The sequence below is a fragment of the Lycium ferocissimum genome, chromosome 8 (assembly GCF_029784015.1).
Source record: "Lycium ferocissimum isolate CSIRO_LF1 chromosome 8, AGI_CSIRO_Lferr_CH_V1, whole genome shotgun sequence".
Classification (NCBI taxonomy): domain Eukaryota; kingdom Viridiplantae; phylum Streptophyta; class Magnoliopsida; order Solanales; family Solanaceae; genus Lycium; species Lycium ferocissimum.
The window spans coordinates 41,763,180-41,769,029 of record NC_081349.1 but is presented as its reverse complement, the minus strand read 5'-3'; the positions used below and the strand labels follow the sequence as shown (position 1 = coordinate 41,769,029).

Genomic DNA, 5,850 nt, shown 5'->3' with positions numbered 1-5,850 from the left:
ATAAAACCCCTTGGGACAAACTTTTTAGAAACCCAATTTTGGGAACCGACCCTTATTTTTTTGGGAGAAGGAATTAGTTTTTCTGGTTCATTGGAAAGGTAGTTGAATGTGCAACTTTCGCAAATGGATCCGGAGCGTCCCAAAATCTTCGTAGGTAATTCCCTGAAGTCTAGAATTCTAGAATATAATTTCCTTTCTAATAAGTCGTAAATGTTTCCCAAGATGCCCAATATTTTCCAAAGAAAAGAAAAACCAAGCTTTAAAAGGATTGGAAGCTTTTATGATTTAAACGATGAACATGGTTTCCTAACGACAACGATGACGTCAAATATGAGAAAATGTCTATGACAGATATGTTGACGCTATGTTCTCACCATGAATATGACAATACGAAAATGCTAAGTCATTTCTTGATTCTTCGACTCTATTATGGATAATGATTACCTTAAAGGCTCCAAGCATATAAAATGATACCTTGGGATTTTGTTATACGTTTTCCCTTGACGACACTCTTCCTTGGTAGTCTCCCCTTATGATTATCGTTCCTCCAAGTAGACAACGATCAGATTTGTTCCATAATACGATCGGAGGTTATCGACCCTACGTCACTCCGATAGATATATGACTTTCTTTGGAGCTCTCGCATGCCACTTATATGATATGTATATGATATGTATATGATATGGGGGATATGGGAAAAAGGAGACATGTTGCGCTATAAGATGCATTGCCACCGGTCTGGCGTTATCATCCCGGACGCGGGATGCCCGGACGCGGGATACATGGGGGAGCCGACGTATTCGGCGCTATGATATGACATGTTCTATTTTCTATGTATGAAAGAGAAATGTTTTTCAAAGAAAGGTAAGCATGCATGGTTTCCGTCCAAAAAGGCACTCATATGTACAGGTTATTCTTTTATCTTATCATATGTTCTATGATTTCATGATATTGTTATTCGTACTTCATGTTTCGGCTACATTGTTTTCCATGCTTTACATACTCGGTACATTATTCGTACCGACGTCCCCGCGGACGCTCGCGTTTCGTGCCACGCGGTGAGCAGTAGACGGCTTGATTCTAGGAGCTTTCTCGCGATGCTTTGGCTCCAAATTGTTCCGAGCCTCGCTTGGTATCACTTTGTGTACATGTTTGGGCACGCTGACACCCGCCCCTCTTGTTATGATATGTATTTTGTGTAGAGGCTCGTAGACAGATATGTATAATTAGACGCTTACATAATATTGGTTGTCCCCGTCAATGTACATTAAGTTAGTAAAGTTTATTAGTGCATGTTCATAATAATACTATTAATGATAAAGCTATGTAAAGAAATAACGGTGTAATCCATGTGGCCCACTTAGTAGTAAAAGTATGACACGAAGTAAAGGGGTGCTTGGTACAAGTATTGGGCACCCGTCGCGGCCCCTAGTCGGGTCGTGACGGATGTCATTGTTGAAACCGAATCGGTCCATAAAGTCTTGGGCCATGTCACTCCAACCACACCACTCGCGGACGTCTTGTTGGGTATACCAAGTAAGAGCCTCACCAGATAAGCTCCTTATGAAATGTTTCATCACTCGATATTCCGATCCCTACCTACTCCGACTAGTTTGTCACAATAAGCCCTTAAGTGTGTATGAGGTCGCGCGTCCCATTGAAAGTATCAAAATTCGGCGGTTTGTAGCCTACAGCAAATCAACGTCGAAATTTTGTACACACAAATCTTTGTATTCTACGCTCTTAGTTCCTCCGGAAACTTGAAGGTTTCTCATTGCCTCTTTGAGATCGTGGATCTCCTTTAATAACACATCGTCCGCCTTACGCTTTTGCATCCTTTTCCATTTTCTCGTATTGATCTATCTTAGGTTGGAACACACCGTTCTTTGGGTTGGTATAGGCTTGTGTTTTCCGGGGGAACATATTGCGGTTAGGAGTGGCAAAATGTGCCCTTGTATATATGCTAGGTTGGATAAGTTTGGACGAAGTGGGGAGTGTTTTGGACTAGAGGTGAGTGTGTTATAAGCGGTGTTTGTAGGTAGTTGGTTTGGTGGGTTTAGAGGAGTAGTTGTAGGTGGCGGATTAGTGTTGGTATGTAACGAAATATAAGGAGCGTGAACTTGTGATTGATTTGGTGGGTTGACGGGTGGTGGATTAGGAGTAGTGTAGGTATTGTAGGGAGGTGTGGTTGATTTTGTGGGGAGCATGTATAGACGGATGATGGATTTGGTGGAGGAAAGTTGTTGTTGGCGGGTGCGTTATTTCGTGAAGGAAAGTGTTCAGGGACTGGAGATTCAAGTGATGGAAAACGAGGTGGATTTGGTGCGACAGTTCTGGGTTCAGGAGGTGGGCTTTGGAGTGTAACGGATAAGTTGGTCAGGTCCCTAACCCGATTTAGTTCGCCACGTAGGTCCTCAATCTCTTGAGTCAGGCGGGCGATATGTTCGTCATGTTGAATAGTAGTTCTGTGTTCAGAAGTTTCGAGGGGATCACTAGAGATCACGATATTTTCCAAACCGGTGAAATGGATGCGGCTATCGGACATAATAATTTCTTTTCCTTGCACAACCCGGGTACATCGAGGTAGTGATGACGTCTTCGACCTTGTGAGGTAAGGGTGGTCGGCCAGCTCGAGTGTCAACACGAATCAACTTTTTTTGTGAATAAAAATAAAGAAAGGAAACATAAACAATGCAAATGATGTTAGTTTTATGATCACATAAAGTCAAGCGAGTTATGTAGCAAATAAATTACCGAGTAAAGTCAAACAAGTCGTCACACGAATATATCAAACAATAATGCGTCCTAATATGCATGTGACCTCTTTGTGCCAGAGGTAGGCCTAACGTTTGTTTGAAGGATAAAGTGTGCCATAATATGTCATCCTATTGCTTTTGATGAATTAAACAAATTTCGTTTCCCAAAAATAAAGTACAAAAGTAACGTAATTTATTACATATCAAATGGATAAAGTATTTCCTAATCTAAGTAAAGAAAATACAATTTCCTATGTCTAAATGTACAGCTCCATTTTGTGATGTCACTGGTCTTCGGCAATTGTCGATCACGGATGTACTCCGATGTGAATCCATATACCGTCACATAAACGTTAGTCATTCCCTCCCTCCTAAAGTTTGACTAGTCAAAGCAAATAGTCAATATTTACGCACGGTACCCTTCAATCATGCACATAAAGTATGATTTAGTGTCACTTGGGGTCGTGAACCCACTTGGACGTTTGGGTAAAGTCATCTAATGGGTTTAATACACCAAGGGTATTAAACCTCCTAGGTCATGAAATGTATGCTCATAATAAAGGGTGTTGGTTTAGCTCTATCCTAGGTTGACTAAGAGTTGGTTTACTAGACGCCAGGTTCTCGAGCGGACTACTCAAGTGAGAAGGCTACGTGGTCACCGGTATTCGGACACCCCGTGCATATGCCAACTCTCCTAAAATTTGGATTTTTGAAAGAAATTTGCGGGTGCGCAAAACACACCTCGCGTGTACGTGTGATAGTGTGAATTTTCAGATGTGGAGAAAAATGATACGGGATGACAGTTATATCAAAGCGATATGAGCTAAACGGTATATCAAACAAACAATTAATAGCATGTAAAAACAGTCAGTAGCAAATAGAGTAATTAAAACAAGCACACAAAGCCTATTTAACTAAGTCCGTTATGGTTAGAACCTAAGTAATCCCCAGCGGAGTCGCCAAGCTGTTATACCCCATTTCAACCGAGGTCAAAATGGTTTACAACATTCGGGTAATTCCGGGGTTAATTAAAGTTTAAGGAGTCGCCACCTAATTATTACGGTGAATTAGGGCACCTAAAGTTGATTAAAGTAATTATTTAAAGTTAACTCCATTTTAATGTCTACGAAACTTAAAGATTCTAGGTAAGGGTTCAATTAATCTAAAGGAAAGGTATTAAGCATCCTTTAAGATCCATTAACAATGGTTAACCGACCGGACTTAGAGTTAATTAAAAAGGCCTTGTAAAAATATAAGTAATAATGTATAAAATGTTTGGTTAATTATAAAACGAGAGGGGATTAGTATTTTTTTTTAAAAAAGTGAAAAAAGCGGTGGCTAACTTTATATTTAAATCCATTTGACGATATTCAAACGTGATGTGGAGTTTAAAATAATTTTTCCTTGGATTCAAGAATCAAGAGTGGACAGCAAAATGATTAATATTTTAAAATCTTGTTTTGTATAGAAACTCAGCTTCCGTGTTGAATTCTTCATTTAAAATCATCAAAGTTACCCATCATGCCAAGTTAGGCCAAAACAAAGCCCTCACTAAAAAATGACTTCATATTTGGGTCCTGGATCAAAAGATTTTCAAAAGAAAATCTTTTAAAGTTCAAGAATGAAATATGAGAAATGGTCCACACATCATTAAAAAAAAAACCATTCGAACTTGTTTAAATTAACTAAAAAGAGTATATAGGCGATACTAAAACTGATTAGTTAATTAAGCTACAGAAACTATAGATTTGTTTTTACAATTGTTAGTCTAATATGAAATGGGTAAATTATGGGTCACAAAATCATTTAACACAACAACTTAAAGCTACAGATTAGATAAGGCAAACAGCAAATTAAAGGCACAAATTAGATAAGGCAATCGAACGGTTTAAAACAAAGCAATATAAGAAGCCATTTTAGTAGGCTTCTCGAAATCAGAAATCGTGGCTGTTCAATTCTGATCCATCATGGACATGTATTCAAACACGAAAGGAAACGCAATAGTAGTCGATGTACCGATGTTGTCGAGTCTCGGGGTAAGACCGTTGGACCATGAGAGTCTTTTACAAAGACTCCATTTTATCGGTGGTCATGCAAAGGAAGAAAATGTAAAAGGATTAGAAAGGCAAATCGGACTAAAACAATTATGAAGGGTAAAGAAGACAGTTAGAGCTACACATATTGTGGATTTACGATAAAGAATAATTATTTATACATATGACGCTAATCAAAACAACAGGGACACTAACTAACCATTTACAAACTGATGGCGTTCTTTTTTTTTCGTGTTTAAACGCTAATAACATGATGTACTTAATTATTGGAATTGCACATCAAAATTTCATATCAAATGTCACCGAGGATAAAAAGCCACAGATAACTCATTTTCTACTAACCGAGCACTCTTATCACCTCATATTTTTGCCACAGAAGTGGTATATCAAATGTCACCGAGGATAAAAAGCCACGTATAACTCATTTTCTACTAACCGAGCACTCTTATCACCTCATATTTTTGCCACAGTGGTATATATCTAGCAAACTAACCAGCCCAAAAGAAAAGTGATGGAAGAAAATGAAATGTATGTGCAGGGCGACTACTATTCTTTGATAAGATTCAACCTAGGGAAACTCTCTAGAAAACAAAGAACAAGAAAATCAAAATAAAAAGGGGATGAAGAATAGAGATGGAAGAGGGTAGATGGATAGATACTTGACCAAGAGCAAGAAATCTATGGACAAGAAAGGGTATATCAAACCCTAACCCTTCCAATCGGATTTACAAACCCTAGAACCTAAGCAATTCGAATCAACAAACGACTCAAATGAATCCACAAATGAGCAACATTGAATTCGATGAAAATAAGCAATTCACTTCACAACTAGGAAGTAACACTTGGTTAACCAACCAAACAATCTATATTAACCTAAAGCTACCAACTACAATTCTCTCATAAGAGTTTCTTCATTCCACATAATCTAATGATGAAAATAACTAAGTCTAGCATTTATACTAAGAGACTTAAAGAGTTTAGGCTAGTTATTACGAATTTAAGAGGCAAAACCATTGGCTAGGGAGTTCTTTGGGGAAATC

At 38.4% G+C, this 5,850-nt stretch overlaps 1 protein-coding gene across 1 annotated transcript in view; it reads right to left on the bottom strand.

Moving 5' to 3' along the window:
• Positions 1-5,850, bottom strand: part of LOC132066364 (DELLA protein GAI-like) — a 6,978-nt gene that overhangs the window by 513 nt on the left and 615 nt on the right. The window lies entirely within an intron of this gene.